At 34.3% G+C, this 18711-nt stretch overlaps 1 long non-coding RNA gene across 2 annotated transcripts; it reads left to right on the top strand.

Moving 5' to 3' along the window:
- Window positions 1-349: 349 nt before the first annotated feature.
- On the top strand, window positions 350-2021 carry LOC106407415. Of its 2 annotated transcripts, XR_001281747.3 has the most exons (5): window positions 350-802; window positions 887-911; window positions 984-1107; window positions 1412-1666; window positions 1748-2021. It is a non-coding gene; the product is annotated as an uncharacterized LOC106407415 (long non-coding RNA). The 2 variants fall into 2 exon arrangements; XR_002660242.2 differs by having other exon boundaries at window positions 356-802; window positions 887-1107.
- Window positions 2022-18711: the final 16690 nt, after the last annotated feature.

The following is an 18711-nucleotide window of genomic DNA, read 5'->3' as shown; positions in this document are numbered from 1 at the left end:
CCATGTAGATTCAATCCAAGAACACTGTGAAAATCCTCACCGAATCTTCAGAAAGTCCCATACAAAACCAGTGCGAAACCCCTTGTGATTCACTATGCTTTCAGTTCCAATAACTTGCAGAATATGAAGAAATTTGAAACTCCAATGCATATAGTCACACACGCCTTGTGACTGTCATACACTACTTATGACTGCATATCGAAGACAGCTTTGAAACCTCTCTTTCTTATGCTACACTACAAAAAATATGGGTATTGGTAACAATTCGCGATAGCACGAATTCACCAACTGCTACCAAAAGTGTCAAAATCGAATCACAACTCTATTATAGCTTTAAATTTGCACTACAATAAAATTTCATTAATAGGAAACGGAAAAATCAATTTCGTAGCTGGAATCTCATTTTGGAGGTAAAAACACTTAGCGAAATTTCACATTCGTACCAAAAAAAAAACTTAAGTTAGTTTTTGCCAAGTCATTTCCGTTTTACAAAACAAGAAAAAAATTTATTCATTCTCTCCATCTTCTTCTTCATTTTGTTTACTCAGGATTAATCTATCCATTCCAATCGAAGAAACACAAATGGATTGGCCTTGTTCAAAGTCGAATTCAGGAACCCTAATCCGTCAAGCCACTGGATCTCGTCGTCGTAGCCTCTTCGTCTTCTTCTTCTTTCCGAAACTCCTCCATCCACGGCGAATTGGCTCCTTCGCCTTCCTCCGTCGCTCTTCGGCACCATCACATTTCCCGTCTCTCGCTTCTTCTTCTTATTCCCTTCGTTTTATCAGTTTCAGTTGCACAGGTTTGTAAAAGCTTCCACCTTTCTTCAATGGTTCTTTCACAGGCTTGCGATATTTTCACTTATACTAAACTTTTTTGGGCTTAGGTCACTGAGGAGCAGCTTTGGGCAGGTCTAAGTCTCTTTTACAAGTTCATCTTTGTTTGTGGTGTGTTCTTTGTCACGACTGGTTTTGGTTGTTTAGGTTGTTGACTGTTCCATCACATTCTGGGTCGTGTCTTGCTTTGTCTCCGCCGTTTTAGCCACCGCTTCATAGATCTGCCGTGTTCGAGATCCGCCGTGTTCGACCTCGTGGCCGCTAATCTAAGGTATGTTTGTCTCCACTGGAGTTTTGACTGTCTTGTAGTTGCTCATTTATTTGTTTCTTAGTTGGTCTCGGTGAACATACATGATTGAACATGTAGAACTTATCTAATATTGAGTTGCTGTTTGTATTGTCTCATTTATTTTGTCCAATCTGCTATCAGTTGTGTGAAGAAACTTAGCTTCTGACACATCTAGCTTTATATCTTAATGGAGACTTGACAGAATTTGAATATGTTCCTTCTCTTTTTGTTATGACTTGCATATGTCTCTGTTTCGTATTGATTTTTCTTGTGATTCGTTGTTTAGTACACTTCGGTTAAGCCATTGGGAGATTGAGTTTTGGTGAAGATCAAAGAGGCAGAGGAAAAGACTATGGAAGGTTTATCTTTTTGTTATGACTTGCATATATCTCTCTCTCTCTTTTGCTTTCACTTGTATGGTGCTAACTCTATAGTATAGAGCTCCAAAAGTTCTTCCGACTTGAGGAATCTAAGGAATTTTTTTTATGACTTGGAGGCTTTGATGAATACCCAAGGGTCGGATCCAGCTTTTTCATAAGAGGTAACTTGTATCGATTCCGTACTTTAGATTTAGGATGTGTTTATGTGCTGATTACCTTTTGCTTGTGGTAAATTTTCTTAGGCGGTGAAGAGCTGAAAGTTTTAAATTGTCAAATTGCTCCACGGAACCTTCTAGGGAGCTACCTCACTAGACAGGTGGTAAACAAATATGCTTATGTAATGTAAGCCAGAAAAGTACAAAGTTTTCCCCGATACTGCTGTCACACCGTATTAACTTTTTAGGGTATTAACGGTTAGTCAGAGTTTCTTGGATTCGGGTTGCTAGAATCTAAGGACTAGATTCGCTGGACTTTGTATTTTGAAAGCGTAAACTGAATAAAATTTTGTTTTATTAATATCGAGATTTTGATTACAAATTTTTGGTACTTACAATAAGTAAGAGTATTACAAAGGGAGTAAGAGCAGAGATTTTTTAGAGTGAGAATTTTTTAGAGTGAGAGGGCTTCAGAGAACTTCTGATGCTCCATTCGTCTCCATAGCTTGTGTATTTATAGGCGAAGAGGCTTGCTTGATAAGCTTGAGCTGTGGCGTTAATTTATTGGTTGAGTACACGTGTCTTCCATCTAATGGTGCCGACATCGTTATTGCGTTATTGCTTACGTTACTGCTTGCGTCATTGCTTACGTCACTGATTGCGTCACTGCTTGCGTCACTGCTTCTAGAGCTTCTTGCGTATTTATTTTATTTTATACAACTAAATATACTCTATTTATTATTTTAGGGTACGAATAAGTACAGTTTTTATAAAAGATATTATATAATAATAAAGTATTAAAATAATATAAAGAGTCTACTAGAATGTACATTTCATTTAACAATTTTTTCTTTGGCACTGCAATAGCTTACCAGCGGTTTTATTGCCTTTGTTCTGGACTTACAACCGGGAATACATCTGCATTTGTGCCTTAGAGTAATTGTTAAAACGAAGTTTATATAATACTTTTAACTTTTTTTTTTTAAACGAAGTTTAAATAATACTTTTTTTTTTTAAACGAAGTTTATATTTCGTTGGGATCCTAAGCGCAAGGGCCTCCGAATGGATCCTCAGAATCTTGCATAGGTTCATCTTGTTGGTTTACTTCGTTAGAATCAGAGTCAGAAACGTCCAAAGTTTTCTGAAGTGCTTGAAATATTTCTTGTAAGGCAGCTTTTTTGCCTTTTGATTTAGAAGAAGAGTCTGATCCTGTATGACTGGTTGGTCGTTGTTGCTGAGGATGTTGGCAGTATTGTTGAATTAATTGTCTCGAATGTTGACGTTGGTCTTCAGTCGGAATTGATCTTGATAGTTGAACGATTGATCTTTCTATATTTCTGTTGTCGGTGTAGAATTTTTGCATACTGGTGATTGAGCATCTTTCTTGGTCGTATTTGTCCCACCATTTGACGCGGAATTGCTTGACCAAAAACATTGGCATGTCGGGCTGGAGTTGAGTAAGGTGGAAGTGCCAACTGCAAATCCATGGAATTCCCATGTCGATGTGGAAGGCTATTTTGGATAAGATTGGGATGGATGGTTGAGGTGTTTGTTTTTGGTAATATGGTAAGGATGTTTGGTTCTGGGTAGATTTGGTCAACTGGACCAAAATAATACCACCATTCGTAGAACCAGTTTGGTATGAGTTTGGGACAATTGAATTGAAATTGGATAAACCATGAATGGGTGAATGGTCTACGGAAGAATGTGTAGAAAAGGCGTTTTGGTAATCTGTGTAGGTGTATCTGGGTATGTAAAAGCCGGGAGTATTGAAGGGTTTTTGAGTATGGAGGTTGGTCAAGCCGAGGTCTCGGTAGGATGCAACACGAATAATTTTGCAGGTTGAGTAGTGATACGCCCTAAAATAGGGAAGGATCACTCGACCGGACTAAAGGGATATGAACTCGCCAAAAGGGAGAACTGATGGATTGAACGGTGACACAATGGGTTGCGGATGGCCCAATGATACTACCAGACTTCAGTTGGTGCTTGATATGACTCACAAGTCCACCAAAAGAAGGATTTCTAAACGTTGCCTGATATGACGCACAGGTCCAACGAATTAGAGGCTGTTTACTCGGAGATAACCTCACCAAGAAACAAAGAAGTGTTCTACAAAGAACAAATAGATAAACTCAAATAAAAGGGGAAAAAGCTTATCTTATTTCGTGGCTCTTAGGCCCTATATATAGGATTACAAGTTGTAGAAATCCAAAGAAGAATGTGCTAAAAACAAGACATGGAAACTAGAAATGAAGACTTTGACTAAAGACCGAAATTAATGATTTTTGTTGAATTCTTTTTCCCATGCACGACCAAGACTTCCTTGCTGACTCCCTCTTGGCATTCTTGATGAGAATGGGCTTGAAATGGACTGAGGAAAGGTCTGGTCGAATTTGGTGTAAAACCGACCCAAATTGAATTTGTTATGAATTTTTCTTTGGGCTGAAAAATGCTCATTTCGCCCAGCAACTAAACCAGCTCCATCTTCAGTGTCACTTAGCTCATTCAGCTCCAAGCTAGTATCACTTAGTTCACTCAGCTCATCTAGCTCATCTACTATCACTTCAGCTGGTTTCAGCTCAAGCATACTCTCTTCAGCTGGTTCCAGCTCGTCCTCAGTCTCATCAGCTGGTTTTAGATCAGTATCCTCACCATTAATCCATCCTGGTTTGTCTTTTGTTGAAGAATCATCTGGCTCAGCCATGGTCGCATCATCCTGGCCCGGGTCTATGATCCGAGGCGCATCATTCCCTCCCTCTTGAAAAGGATTTGACCTCAAATCCATTTTACCTGTATCAAAAGGAAATGAATCAGACAAAAAGAATTTAAAAATCATGTAAAATTTAGTGAAGGAAAATTTTGGAAAGAAACTTCCTTGGAGTTTTGAAGTTGGTTTCCTCGAGTACATGCATCTCCAAGTCTTAAACTGATAAGCACGATCTCTGCTTCTGTTCCTGACACCTCTTGGAGACTGATCCTGTTTATCCTAGACACTCAAAACAAACATTAAAATACCAGGATCATATGTACAAGACAAGTACTTGTTCAGATCATAAACCAAAGTTTCTTTCCCTAGAACATGTAGCACACGTTTCAGATCATCATGAAGCCTATCAAAGTAAGTCTTGTACACCAGAATGGTGTCAGGGCACGTGATAGCACAGTTCCTAAAGAACAAATTCAAATCATGCGCAAGTTTCTCAGAGTTAGAACACAAAAGATTAAGTTCAAATTGAGAATTTCTTATCCAAGGCTCAGCATGTTTATCAAAGAAGGTGTTGTAAATCAGAATGTTTTCGAGGCATGAACTACCATAGAACATTTCCAAAACGTGCCTAACTTGATCAGATTCAGAACACAAAAGTTTTAGTTCAAGATCAGATTCAGAATAAGAATGGACAGGTTTCAAAACAGAATCACCACAAAAATCTGTTTCAGCTTTATGTGAATTCTGTTCCAGCAATGTGCTAACCATAAAATCTTCCAAAGCATATGAGGATGCAAACAAAATTCCAGTGATCAGTTCATGTCCATAAGATCTCAGACTAAAGCTATTTTCTTTGAAGACAAATGAATCAAACGATTTTCTAGAGCAAAAAACTAGTTGTTGCAAATCAAGCTCAGATGACTTTTCAAGATGATCAAGACCAGAAAGTTTTATGTCATTGGAACTGACTTTATCAAACAGACCAGGCAGAAAATTAATCAAATCAAGTTTCTCACAGTGCTCTTGAATGTATGTGGTCAAAGGCGTAGGAGTTGTGCCGGGATCAAAGCAAAGTTGGTTCTCCATGATGATGGATGTTATGCTTGGTGCTTCCGCTTCAAAGGTTGGACCAGGTTCGCTTTCCTCATCAAATATGGGACCTAGATCATCGTCCGTGGGTCTCCTGGTGCCAAGAAGCAGTCCTTGATGTGAGTAGTCGAATGGTTCTTCCTTAAAATCCTGTGAAAATAGAACAAGACTACTCGGATGCTCCGGTTCAAAACAGGTTAGTCCATTAGTCTCTTCATCATCAAACATAAAATCAGATTTTGGAGATGGAAGATCACATTCATCCTCACAAATGATCAAACTTTCAATCATCTCTTCATCATACTCATCAAAAATTGGTAAAGAATCTGAAAAATCTTTTTGATCTTCAAGGTTGTTTTCAGATTTACCTTTGGGTTTTTCATTGATGAATAAGGAAGGCTTAGCTACAGATGCACGTGTGGTTGTGCTCTTCTTTTGGATCTTGCTGACATCCTTGAGGGCTTTCACCATACCCTCCACAAGGTTGTCACAAAACTCCCAGACTTCAAACTGACTGAAAAGCCTTCTTTGATCAGCTTCAAACATCTTAACCTGAAAGTTCTCAACACAAAAGGTTAACAGATAAAAATAATCCTCACACTCTCAAGTGTTTGATCTCACCCACACAAGTGTTTCTCTCAGATTTTATGGTCACTCAAGAGTCTCCTCTCAAAGTTCTAAGAGAACAAATCAAATAACCCAATGGATTTCTCCAAGCAAGCAAGAGATGAGCACAAGATAGAAAGATAAAGAGAATTGGTTTTGAAATCCGTATTAACCACTCCAAGGGTGGATTTCTCCTCAGCCAGCAGAATTTCTCTTCCACCACCTAGCCAAATAAATCAAACTTTTTTTTTTCTTTTCTCTTTTTTTTTGATAGATCTTTTTTTTTTTTTTTTTTTCTTTTCTTTTCTTTTTTTTTTTTTTATAGAAGAATGGCGATAGGTAAGGTAGTGGCCCGGATTTGAGATAGAAAGATGAAGAAGAAGTGTTTAGAAATGAAAGATGAGAAAGATGGATAGATAGTACCGGTTGAGTGGCTCTGATACCACTTGATACGTCCTAAAATAGGGAAGGATCACTCGACCGGACTAAAGGGATATGAACTCGCCAAAAGGGAGAACTGATGGATTGAACGGTGACACAATGGGTTGCGGATGGCCCAATGATACTACCAGACTTCAGTTGGTGCTTGATATGACTCACAAGTCCACCAAAAGAAGGATTTCTAAACGTTGCCTGATATGACGCACAGGTCCAACGAATTAGAGGTTGTTTACTCGGAGATAACCTCACCAAGAAACAAAGAAGTGTTCTACAAAGAACAAATAGATAAACTCAAATAAAAGGGGAAAAAGCTTATCTTATTTCGTGGCTCTTGGGCCCTATATATAGGATTACAAGTTGTAGAAATCCAAAGAAGAATGTGCTAAAAACAAGACATGGAAACTAGAAATGAAGACTTTGACTAAAGACCGAAATTAATGATTTTTGTTGAATTCTTTTTCCCATGCACGACCAAGACTTCCTTGCTGACTCCCTCTTGGCATTCTTGATGATAATGGGCTTGAAATGGACTGAGGAAAGGCCTGGTCGAATTTGGTGTAAAATCGACCCAAATTGAATTTGTTATGAATTTTTTTCTTTGGGCTGAAAAATGCTCATTTCGCCCAGCAACTAAACCAGCTCCATCTTCAGTGTCACTTAGCTCATTCAGCTCCAAGATAGTATCACTTAGCTCACTCAGCTCATCTAGCTCATCTAGCTCATCTACTATCACTTCAGCTGGTTTCAGCTCAAGCATACTCTCTTCAGCTGGTTCCAGCTCGTCCTCAGTCTCATCAGCTGGTTTTAGATCAGTATCCTCACCATTAATCCATCCTGGTTTGTCTTTTATTGAAGAATCATCTGGCTCAGCCATGGTCGCATCATCCTGGCCCGGGTCTATGATCTGAGGTGCATCAAGTAGTCTATTTGGTCTGGTTATTTTGGTTTTCATGATGTACAATTGAAGCAGACATAGAGTCTACTAGAATGTACTCGTAGAAGGTTTGGTTTTTGGTTACATTGTCTGTTGACCATAGGCTTGTTTCGTAAAAGACGCAGTTGATATAGTTTTGGAGTTCTTTTAGGGTTATTGGTTTTGGAAAATAGGTTGTATGGATGTGTTGGTAATAGGGTTTTGTATAGTAGTCGGAATTTTGAGTTGGAGTTGGTGGTTTCGAAGAGGTATGGCCAGGATTTGGATTAGCTGCTTTTGCATATGATAAGGGAGGAAACTCCGCAAGGGCTGAGAAGGTGTTGGTAGTTTTAGTAGGGCTGGGTTGCGGGTCAAACCCGCCCCGCCGACCCGCCAACCCGCGGGTTACAAAGTTTTTTTTTGTCAAAAAATCTGACCCGCACAACCCGCGAACAAATAAATTTGTACCCGCACCGCTTAATTTTACGGATAACCCGCGGGACCCGCGGGTTATATTTTTATTTTAAAAAATATTTATTTAATTTAATTTTTGTAAAATATAATATAAATAATATATTTATAATTAAAATTTTAAATATTTTAAAATATTTTGATTATTATTTTTTAAAATTCCCATATTTTCTTTACAAAATATACATTTTTACAAAAAAAAATATATTTTTTTTTTTTAAATGTAAAAAAAAAAAATTGCGGGTTGGCAGGTACCCGCGTTTCAAAATCCACCAACCCGCACCCGCCCCGCATAAAATGCTCATAACCCGCACCCGCACCCGCAAATCGATTTTTCTAAATTGTTCGACCCGCACCCGCCCCGCGGCGGGTCAAACGGGCCGGGCCCCGCGGGTAAAAACTCATATTCCCAGGCCTAAGTTTGAGTAAGATGTTTATCTTGAAGGCGCGGTTGGTTTTTGATATAGTCGAGGGCTGTCATTGGTCTTTTCTTTTTATCTGCCATATTGAATATTCTGTTGATTACGATTTCCCTGTAAATATTCACGAGTTAAAAAATCAGGTAAAGAATTATTTTATCCTTTTATATATTGAATATCGAAATCAAATACTGATAAAATTGCTTGCCATCTTTCAAAAATTTGTTTTGAAACCAAATTTTTGACATCTTTTTGTAAAATCTCTTTCGCTGATTTGCAATCTACGCGGAATAAAAACTTTTTATTTATTAAATCGTCTTGGAATTTTGAAATATAATTTACGATTGATAAAACTTCCTTTTTAACAGTAGAGTAGTTAATTTGGGGTCCTATCCATACTCCTGAATGGAACCTAACTATCGCTTCTTTGGTCTGATTAGGTGGTGTTTGCTTAAGAATACCTCCATAACCTACTTCTGAAGCGTCTGTTTCTACTATCATATCGGCTTCAGGGTGTGGGATAGATAGACAGGGTAAGGTCTTGACATTTTGCTTGACCTGTTTGACTAAATTAGTATGTTTATCTGTCCAAAGTTTAGAATTTTTTTTTGTAATCTTTGATATAATGGATGAATAGTTTTTCTAAGATTTGGAAGGAAGTCTGATACATAATTAAGGTATCCTAAAAATCTTTGAAGTTGAGTTTTTTCTCTTAATTCATCGAGAAATTTATCGGCGAATTCTATTGATCTTGCAATAGGGACTATAGTTCCTTGATATATATTATGACCTAAAAATCTTATTCTAGTTTGGAATAACGATATTTGCTTTGCTGATATTACTAAACCGTGTTTTTTGACTGTATGTAAAAATGTTTCTAAATGTTTAACATGTTATTCGATTGAGTTTGAATAAACTAATACATCGTCTATATAGACAATTGTGAATTTAGTATAATTATTGAATATGTCATTCATAATATGTTGAAATTCACTTGGTGCGTTTTTTAATCCAAAGGGCATTACGTTCCATTCGTAATGTCCAAAAGGTACTGTGAATGCAGTTTTGTATTTATCATTTTCGGATATTTGTATTTGCCAAAATCCGCTTTTCATGTCAAATTTTGAGAATATTTTTGCATCATATAATCGGATTAATAGATCTCTTTTATTTGGTATTGGATATCTGATCCATTGTAAAACATCATTTAATAGTTTATAATTGATTATTACTCGTGGTACTCTACGTTCTTTTTCAGCTTGGTTATTTACGTAAAATGTTGCACAACTCCAAGGTGATTTTGATGGCCTTATTAATTTCTTTTTAAGTAAGTCATTTATTTCTTGTTTACATGTTTCAAGTTATTCTTTATTCATTTGAATAGGTCTTGCTTTAGTTGGAATATTTTTCTCATTAAAATCTTTTATATAGGGTAGTTCGACTGTATGTTGTTTACTTTCCCAAAAAGCGTTGGGAAGATCTGAACATACTTGCTCTATTAGTTTGTTCTCGATTTCTTTAATTTTATTTTGAACATAAGGTGTTTGGAGTTGTTCTTCTATTTTTTTATAAGAAATTTCTTCTTGTAGATATTAAATGTGATTTTTTTTACTTTTTATTAAGTTTATAATTTTTTGAATAGTATTTTCATGGAGTTCTATGATTTCTTTTCGTTTTATAGGATTTAAGAATTCATATGTTAATTTGGTTCCCATTATTTTAGTGGTTAATCCTATTTCGCTAGCTTCGAATGGGTAAATTTGAGGAACAAATGGGGTTCCTAAAATTACGACAAATTTTTTACTAATATAAATTGATTTTTAAAACAATATCCATTATTGCATACTTTTTCACATGGTAGTTTATATTTTATTATAAGATTGTTTCCTCCAGTTCCGCTTAATCGTTCGGAGGTTTTTCATAATACTTAGAGGGTATAATTCATTCTCTTATACAATTTTGGTATGCACCAGTGTCTAGGAGTGTGATTATGTTTGTTTTAAAATCTTTTCCTACATGCAGAGTTATTTTTATATACCATTTTTGGTAGTTGATTTTTTCAATATTTTGAATATAATCTTCTTGAGATACGTTTAATAGTTCTTGGAATGGAGTTTCTTTTGGTGTACTAGATGAAGGTTTGTTGTTTTGGATGAGTGCTAATTTAGCATCGAATTCTAATTGTTTTAAAGCTTGTTGATTAACAATTGTTTGTAATTCTCTAATTTGGGTCTTTGCTTGTTTAATTTCTGTTTGTAGTTCTCCAGTCGTAATTTGTTTTAATAGACTTTGTGTTGGGTATTTTTTCAAGTATTCTGTTTAGATTATAAGTCTTAGGGTTAGTGAATTTTTCTTCTTTTGTAACAATTTCTTTTAATTTTAATAGATATTCTTTTTTGATCTCTGGGTCTTCTATTTTGTCTATGATTTCTAGTAAAATTTGTTTATCATTTTTAGTTATAACGTTTATTTGTTTACACGTACATAGATTATAGGAGTACTCTTGAGATTCTGAGGATGAATCATTAGAGTCTTCGATTTCGTTTATTGAGTAAATGCTTTCATTGTCAGAAGATGTTTCTGTTTCGGATATTAATAATTTAGTAAATTTTTCTTGCATATCTTGTTGATCTTGGAAGATTTCATTAATTTTTTTTTTCATTTTGCATTCGGTAGACCTGTGACCGGGTCTTTTACAATTCCAACAAACTATATTTTGTTTATTAATATTTTTTTATTATATTTTTTATTTTTTGAATAATATTGTTCTCTTTTATTAAACTGCTTTTCTTTGTGATAATGTTTTCTTTTTGAAAAATATTTATGAGATTTGTTACGTCTATGTGTTTGTCTAGAAGGTGGATTTAGTTTTTCGTATCCATATTGCTTACAAAATTTTCCCATATTTTGTTTAATTTTGAATTTTTCATTTCTTTCTCTTTTTTATCTTTTTGCTCTTGGCACATTGTTAATCCTTCTTTTTTGATGAACGCAAATAGTTGACCGTACGTTATAGAATTCCAGTCGAATTGTTTACCGCCTGCGTAATCTTTTAATTTGTTGATTACTCGTTCCGCAAAGAAAGAAGGTAGTCCCATGACGGACCTTTCTTTCCAAAATGGTTGATTACAGTCGTTTCTTAAGAATATATTTGCTAAAAATACGTCTTTATACCATTTGAAGTCTCCTAAAGTTGGACATCTTAAGTTGGTTAATATTAGTTTTTTGCTTTCTAGTTCTTCTGCTGGATTTCCTATAAAGTGCATGGTTATAATATGGATTAATACTTCTACAGCGTTTTCTTTTTCTACTTCTTCATAAAAATCATCTTCTTGTTTTATAATTGTTTCTTTGTGATTTTCTATTGCTTATCTTTCGTATTTACTTAGTGAATTATCCCACCAATATCTTAATGCTCCATTAAATCCTGTTATTAATAATCCACATGCTTGCTTATCTGTGAATTCTCTACCTTTGTAGGTTGCGGCAGCCGTAGTCATTTCTTGTACTAGTTTTAATGTTTCGTATTCTGATAAACCATCTAAGTCCCAAGTATTTATACCGTCGCCGGTAAAATTACTGGTTTTATATTGATTTTCTTCAAATAATAAATCAGGTGGAGTATATTTTTTGTAGTAAGGTTTCTTTGATCTAAAATTATTTCTTATTTTATTTATTTCTTGAATATCAGATTCTGAATCTTGATTACTTTCTCCTTCTTCTTCAATGATGTTAATTCCTTTTTCTTTGTCTAGATTGTCTAATCTATTAGCTATTGATTTTAATAATTCATTGTTTTGAAATTTAATATCTGTTTTCCGGATTATTATGAATGGTTTTGATGTTGAAGAGAAGAGGTTTTGTGGTTCTTTAACTTCTATTTTATTATCTATGTGGTCTATTTGTTTTGCTATCGTATGTAATATTTAGGAATGATAATTATTTTGTTGATAAATTTCTTTTATTTCTGCTTTGGTTGCCGTCTCATTGTTGTTTAAATTAGCTAATGTTTTGAAAGGGGTTGCTATTATTCTCCTTTGAGAAGTTTCTATTTTTATATTTGTTAATGGTGGATGAACTGATTTTGTTTTATTACCATCTGTTTTTTTCCATACTTTTAATAGACTAATATTTGTATTAATTTCTTTAAATGAATAATTTTTTTTTTGTTAGTTAAATATAATTCTAGCCATGTAAAGAATGGTATATTAATTTCTTTTTCTTGTATAAATTCGTACCATTTTTCTCTAAATTCTATTGTTTGTTCTTTATTATATTTATTAAAATATCAGTTTCTTTTTTCTTCATTTGTTATTGAATAAAACTCTTCTTTTAGGAAACTTTTATTTATTTTAAATTCTTTATTGATGACATTTATTGATTGGAAGTCGGATGGATGGGGAAGTTGGATAAGATTTTCTTTCAGGTTCCGCAATAGGTGTTTCGAATTTTACTAAATTTTCTTGGTTGGGTTTTGAACTTTCAACTTCTGAATCAGCACTAGATTGTCTAGCCTGGAATTCAGAATATGTTGGTATAAATTCATAAAATGAACTTCTTGAATGGTATGAACTTATTCTAGGTGGAATAGGTTCTTTATATGATCCAAATCGTAATAATATTTTACCATCTCGTTGTTCAATTATTTTTTTAATATTTCTTTGTTTAAAATTTCTAAGTGGTTGAGAATCGCTTATTTTCCATTGTTCTGGGATAGTAATTTCATTCCAATTTAGTTGCTTAGGTGCATAAGTAGATACAAGTGTATCTTTGCTATGTACATATAATATAGTTGTTTCTCCTTTATCATCTTGTAATAAACATCTTGGATTAAATTCAGAGTTTGTTTGTTTGAAATAAATTCGATAGAGTACTAAGTATCCATGTCTTTCATTTTTGAAATTTTAATTCTGGTAAATGAATGTTTAATACCAAAGTATTGAGAATTGTTTGATCATGAAGACTTACTTGGAAATTAGGTGCACAATTGAAATATACAGCTCCATTGCATAGATTCGTTTGTACTACTCCGAGAAGTGAATCTTCAAATTTTAGTAACGTTTTATCTCTTAGAAGCATTAATACAGGTTGATCTATTCCAGTTCTTGATAAAGGTTTAAGAGCTATTTGGATAAGTCCAAAATGAATGTAATTAAATCCTTTTTGTTTATATTTATCAAAGGCTAGTGATGATAATAATTTAATTTCCTCAAATTCATGTTGAAGAGATAGAGTTTGTTCATGTTCTTTTATTGAATAAGCTGATTTAAAATCAAATGTTCCAATTTGATATATTTGTTCAGGGTTAATATGTGGTAAATGATTTTTGGATAATTCATTGTTTAAAGAAGAAATTGTTATAATTTCTCTTGAATTAACTGTTGATTTAGATGTAGATGCTTGTTTAGGTTTAAACAAATTTCTAAAGGATGACGCCATCGAAATTTAATTCATGTGCATACTAAACTTAAAAGACTTACCGGTCTCGGGTTTGACGCAACTAGAACTTACCAACGGTTTCACTGCCTTCTTAGGACTTACTACCGGGAACGTAACTAAACAGCGCCTGACTCGAATAAGGTGAGCTTTAGGTTTAGGGTGTAGGATTTATTTTTGAAAACGGTTTTTAGAAAATCGTATAAAACCTTTTCTTAAAAGATCGATCGTTTTAGCCTGATACCAGAAAAGTACAAAGTTTTACCCAAAACTGCTGTCACACCGTATTAACTTTTTAGGGTATTAACGGTTAGTCAGAGTTTCTTGGATTCGGGTTGCTAGAATCTAAGGACTAGATTCGCTGGACTTTGTATTTTGAAAGAGTAAACTGAATAAAAAAATTGTTTTATTAATATCGAGATTTTGATTACAAATTTTTGGTACTTACAATAAGTAGAGAGTATTACAAAGGGGGTGAGAGCAGAGATTTTTTAGAGTGATAATTTTTTAGAGCGAGAGGGCTTCGGAGAACTTCTGATGCTCCCTTCGTCTCCATAGCTTGTGTATTTATAGGCGAAGAGGCTTGCTTGATAAGCTTGAGCTGTGGCGTTGATTCATTAGTTGAGTACACGTGTCTTCCATCTAATGGTGACGACATCGTTATTGCGTCATTGCTTACGTTACTGCTTGCGTCATTGCTTATGTCAATGCTAGCGTCATTGCTTACGTCACTGCTTCTAGAGCTTCTTGTGTATTTATTTTATTTTATACAACAAAATATACTCTATTTATTATTTTAAACTTTATTATTATATAATATCTTTTATAAAAACTGATACCAGAAAAGTACAAAGTTTTCCCTGATACTTTTGTCACATCGTATTAACTTTTTAGGGTATTAACGGTTAGTCAGAGTTTCTTGGATTCTGGTTGCTAGAATCTAAGGACTAGATTCCCTCGACTTTGTATTTTGAAAGCGTAAACTGAATAAAATTTTTGTTTTATTAATATCGAAATTTTGATTACAAATTTTTGGTACTTACAATAAGTAAAGAGTATTACAAAGGGGGTGAAAGCAGAGATTTTTTAGAGTGAGAATTTTTTAGAGCGAGAGGGCTTCGGAGAACTTCTGACACTCCCTTCGTCTCCATATCTTGTGTATTTATAAGCGAAGAGGCTTGCTTGATAAGCTTGAGCTGTGGCGTTGATTTATTGGTTGAGTACACGTGTCTTCCATCTAATGGTGCCAACATCATTATTGCGTTATTGCTTACGTTATTGCTTGCGTCATTGCTTACGTCACTGATTGCGTCACTGCTTACGTCACTGCTTCTAGAGCTTCTTGCCTATTTATTTTATTTTATACAACTAAATATACTCTATTTATTATTTTAGGGTACGAATAAGTACAATTTTTATAAAAGATATTATATAATAATAAAGTATTAAAATAATATAAATAGTCTACTAGAATGTACATTTCATTTTAGCAATTTTTTCTTTGGCACTGCAGTAGCTTACCAGCGGTTTTATTGCCTTTGTTCAGGACTTACAACCGGGAACACATCTGCATTCGTGCCTTAGAGTAATAGTTAAAACGAAGTTTATATAATACTTTTAACTTTTTTTTTTTTAACGAAGTTTATATAATACTTTTTTTTTTTTTCTTTTCTTTTTTTTAAACGAAGTTTATATTTCGTTGGGATCCTGAGCACAAGGGCCTCTTAATGGATCCTCAGAATCTTGCATAGGTTCATCTTGTTGGTTTACTTCGTCAGAATCAGAGTCAGAAACGTCCAACGTTTTATGAAGTGCTTGAAATATTTCTAGTAAGACAGTTTTTTTGCCTTTTGATTTAGAAGAAGAGTCTGATCCTGTAGGACTGGTTGGTCGTTGTTGCTGAGGATGTTGGCCGTATTGTTGAATTAATTGTCTCGAATGTTGACGTTGGTCTTCAGTCGGAATTGATCTTGATAGTTGAACGATTGATCTTTCTATATTTCTGTTGTCGGTGAAGAATTTTTGCATACTGGTGATTGAGCATCTTTCTTGGTCGTATTTGTCCCACCATTTGACGCGGAATTGCTTGACCAAAGACATTGGCATGTCGGGCTGGAGTTGAGTAAGGTGGAAGTGCCAACTGCAAATCCATGGAATTCCCATGTCGATGTGGAAGGCTATTTTGGATAAGATTGGGATGGATGGTTGAGGTTTTTGTTTTTGGTAATATGGTAAGAATGTTTTGAGTATAGGTTCTGGGTAGATTTGGTCAACTGGACCAAAATAATACCACCATTCGTAGAACCAGTTTGGTATGAGTTTGGGACAATTGAATTGAAGTTGGATAAACCATGAATGGGTGAATGGTCGACGGAAGAATGTGTAGAAAAGGGCGTTTTGGTAATCTGTGTAGGTGTATCCGGGTATGTAAAAGCCGGGAGTATTGAAGGGTTTTTGAGTATGGAGCTTGGTGAAGCCGAGGTCTCGGTAGGATGCAACACGGATAATTTTGCAGGTTGAGTAGTCTATTTGGTCTGGGTTATTTTGGTTTTCATGATGTACAATTGAAGCAGACATAGAGTCTACTAGAATGTAGTCGTAGAAGGTTTGGTTTTTGGTTACATTTTTTGTTGTCCATAGGCTTGTTTCGTAGAAGATGCGGTTGATATAGTTTTGGAGTTCTTTTAGGGTTATTGGTTTTGGAAAATGGATTGTATGAATGTGTTGGTAATAGGGTTTTGTATAGTAGTCGGACTTTTGAGTAGGAGTTGGTGGTTTCGAAGAGGTATGGCCAGAATTTGGATTAGCTGCTTTTGCATATGATAAGGGAGGAAACTCCGCAAGGGCTGAGAAGGTGTTGGTAGTTTGAGTAAGATGTTTGTCTTGAAGGCGCGGTTGGTTTTTGATATAGTCGATGGCTGTCATTGGTCTTTTCTTTTTATCTGCCATGTTGAATATTCTGTTGATTACGATTTCTCTGTAAATATTCACGAGTTAAAAAACCAGGTAAAGAATTATTTTCCCCTTTTATATATTGAATATCGAAATCAAATACTAATAAAATTGCTTGCCATCTTGCAAAATTTTGTTTTGAAACCAAATTTTTGACATCTTTTTGTAAAATCTCTTTCGCTGATTTGCAATCTACGCGAAGTAAAAACTTTTCATTTATTAAATCGTCTTGAAATTTTGAAATACAATCTACAATTGATAAAACTTCCTTTTTAACAGTAGAGTGGTTAGTTTGGGGTCCTATCCATACTCCGGAATGGAACCTAACTATCGCTTCTTTGGTCTGATTGGGTGGTGTTTGCTTAAGAATACCTCCATAACCTACTTCTGAAGCGTCTGTTTCTATTATCATAGCGGCTTCAGGGTGTGGGATAGATAGACAGGGTAAGGTCTTGACATTTTGCTTGACATGTTTGACTAAATTAGTATGTTTATCTGTCCAAGGTTTAGGATTTTTTTCTAATCTTTGATATAATGGTTGAATAGTTTTTCTAAGATTTGGAAGAAAGTCTGATACATAATTAAGGCATCCTAAAATTCTTTGAAGTTGAGTTTTTTCTCTTAATTCATCGGGAAATTTATCGGCGAATTCTATTGATCTTGCAATAGGGACTATAGTTCCTTGACATATATTATGACCTAAAAATCTTATTCTAGTTTGGAATAACGATATTTTCTTTGCTGATATTACTAAACCGTGTTTTTTTACTGTCTGTAAAAGTGTTTCTAAATGTTTAACGTGTTGTTCGATTGAGTTTGAATAAACTAATACATCGTCTATATAGACAATTGTGAATTTAGTATAATTATTGAATATGTCATTCATAATATGTTGAAATTCACTTGGTGCGTTTTTTAATCCAAAGGGCATTACGTTCCATTCGTAATGTCCAAATGGTACTGTGAATGCAGTTTTGTATTTATCATTTTCGGATATTTGTATTTGCCAAAATCCGCTTTTCATGTCAAATTTTGAGAATATTTTTGCATCATATAATCGATTTAATAGATCTCTTTTATTTGGTATTGGATATCTGATCCATTGTAAAACATCACTTAATGGTTTATAATTGATTACTAATCGTGGTACTCTACGTTCTTTTTCAGCTTGGTTATTTACGTAAAATGCTGCACAACTCCAAGGTGATTTTGATGGCCTTATTAATTTCTTTTTAAGTAAGTAATTTATTTCTTGTTTATATGTTTCAAGTAATTCTTTATTCATTTGAATAGGTCTTGCTTTAGTTGGAATATTTTTCTCACTAAAGTCTTTTATATAGGGTAGTTCGACTGTATGTTGTTTTCTTTCCCAAAAAGCGTTGGGAAGATCTGAACATACTTGCTCTATTAGTTTGTTCTCGATTTCTTTAATTTTATTTTGAACATAAGGTGTTTGGAGTTGTTCTTCTATTTTTTATAAGAAATTTCTTCTTGTAGATATTGAATGTGACTTTTTTTACTTTTTATTAAGTTTATAGTTTTTTGAATAGTATTTTCTTAGAGTTCTAGGACTTCTTTTTCGTTTTATAGGATTTAATAATTCAAATGTTAATTTGGTTCCCATTATTTTAGTGGTTACTCCTATTTTGCTTTCTTCAAATGGGTAAATTTGAGTAACAAATGGGTTTCCTAAAATTACTTTTTGTGACATTTTTACTAATATAAATTGATTTTTAAAACAATATCCATTATTGCATACTTTTGCATAGGGTAGTTTATATTTTATTATAAGATTGTTTCCTCCAACTCCGCTTAATCGTTCGGAGGTTCTTTCATAATACTTAGAGGGTATAATTCCTTCTCTTATACAATTTTGGTATGCACCAGTGTCTAGGAGTGCGATTATGTTTGTTTTAAAATCTTTTCCTACATGCAGAGTTATTTTTATATACCATTTTTGGTAGTTGATTTTTTCAATATTTTGAATATAATCTTGTTGAGATACTTTTAATGG

This window comes from Brassica napus, chromosome C7 (genome assembly GCF_020379485.1).
Source record: "Brassica napus cultivar Da-Ae chromosome C7, Da-Ae, whole genome shotgun sequence".
Lineage (NCBI taxonomy): Eukaryota > Viridiplantae > Streptophyta > Magnoliopsida > Brassicales > Brassicaceae > Brassica > Brassica napus.
Note: the sequence above shows the minus strand (reverse complement) of the source record. Positions and strands in the feature narration are given on the sequence as shown.